This window comes from Dipodomys ordii, unplaced genomic scaffold (genome assembly GCF_000151885.1).
Source record: "Dipodomys ordii isolate 6190 unplaced genomic scaffold, Dord_2.0 Scaffold916, whole genome shotgun sequence".
Classification (NCBI taxonomy): Eukaryota; Metazoa; Chordata; class Mammalia; order Rodentia; family Heteromyidae; genus Dipodomys; species Dipodomys ordii.
This window is the reverse complement of record NW_012268132.1, coordinates 13,105-14,719: the sequence shown is the minus strand read 5'-3', so window position 1 is coordinate 14,719 and position 1,615 is coordinate 13,105. Positions and strand designations below refer to the sequence as shown.

Here is a 1,615-nt window from a genome sequence, read left to right as displayed (position 1 = left end):
GAGGAGGAGGAGGAGGAGGAGGAGGAGGAGGAGGAGGAAAGAAATGTCTCACAGAAGCTGGTTTTTTAGTGGTTAATGGAGATAAGCATCTCATGGGCTTTCCTGCCCGGGCTGGTTTCGAACCTCGATCCTCACATCTAAGAATCCTGAGTAACTAGGATTACAAGCACGACCAGTAAACTGCCAATCTATAGCTCCACTTCCGGTTTCTAAGATTAATTAGAGATAGAGACAAGTGTCCTGCCGGGATGGGAATGTAGCTCAGTGGTAGAGCGAATGCTTTACACGCATGAGGTCCTGGGTTCGATTCCCAGCATCCCAGTTTCTTATTATCGACTACTTGCCTCTGTCTACATTTTAAGATTTATCTTTTCAGAGACACACATTAGGGTTTAAAAGACGACAGCTATTTCTAAGCCATTTAATTTTAAATATCTAAATCACACCTTATCTTCCTGTTCTTATATTGACAAATAAATGTCAGGGTTAGAAAATTAGAAAAATAAAAAGCCGTGTGCTGCTCGTGGCTCACGCCAGTAATCCTAGCTACCTCAGGAGGCTGAGATCTGAAGATCCTGGTTCCTAGCCATCCTGGGCAGGAAGTCTTCCGCACCTTTACCGCCAATTAATCTCAGAAACGCTGGAATTGGAGCTGTGGGTCAAGTGGTAGAGCGCTAGTTTTGAGCAAAAGGGGCTCAGGGACTGTGCTGAGGCCCGGACAGTGGGGGTGGGAGGCGGGGGGGGGAGGGGGGAGGCGGGGAGAAATAACGAGGGAAAAAAAAAGAGTCTCACAGACGCCATTTTTTAGTGGTTAATTGGAAATAAACGTCTGATGGGCTTTCCTGCCTGGGTGGTTTTGAACCTTGGTCCTCAAATGTAAGACTCCAGAACAGCTAGGCTTGGGTTACCAGAGGCTAGCCTACAGCGCCACTTCCGGCTTTGTGTGGTTAATTAGAGGCAGAGATAGGACTGTACCCTCGAAGGGGATGTAGCTCAGTGGTAGAGCCCATGCTTTGCACGTATGAGGTCCCGGGTTCGATTCCCGGTATCTCCACTTATTTTCAACTACCTGACCATGTTGACATTTCAAGACTGAGTTTTCAGATACATATTGGATTTTATATGACTATTGATTTTTTTTTTGTCGATTGTGGGGCCTGAACTCACACGCTTTACTACTGAGCTATTTCTAAGCCATTTGAACTTTAAATATTTAAATCACACCTTATCTTCCTGTGCCTATATTGAGAAATAAATGTTGGGGTTAGATAAATAAATTTTAAAAAGTCATGTGCTGGTGGTTCACTCGTGTAATTCTAGCGCCTCAGGACGCTGACACCTGAGGTTCTTGTTTTCAAGCCAGCCTGAGGAGGAAACTCTGGGGCTCTCATCTCCAATTAATTCCAGAAAAGGCCGGAAATGGCGCTGTCCCTCAATTGGCGTAGCTCTAGTCTTGAACAAAAGAAGCTCAGGGACTGTGCCCAGGCCCAGAGTTCCAGCCCCAAGAATGGAAAAGAAGAAAGAAGAAGAAGAAGAAGAAGAAGAAGAAGAAGAAGAAGAAGAAGAAGAAGAAGAAGAAGAAGAAGAAGAGGAAGAGGAGGAGGAGGAGGAGGAG

The 1,615-nt window shown here is 45.6% G+C and overlaps 2 non-coding genes across 2 annotated transcripts; both read left to right on the top strand.

Moving 5' to 3' along the window:
• Positions 1 to 250: 250 nt before the first annotated feature.
• Trnav-uac lies at positions 251 to 321 on the top strand. The gene has a single exon. It is a non-coding gene; the product is annotated as a tRNA-Val (tRNA).
• A 661-nt stretch (positions 322 to 982) lies between these two features.
• Positions 983 to 1,054, top strand: Trnaa-ugc. The gene has a single exon. It is a non-coding gene; the product is annotated as a tRNA-Ala (tRNA).
• Positions 1,055 to 1,615: the final 561 nt, after the last annotated feature.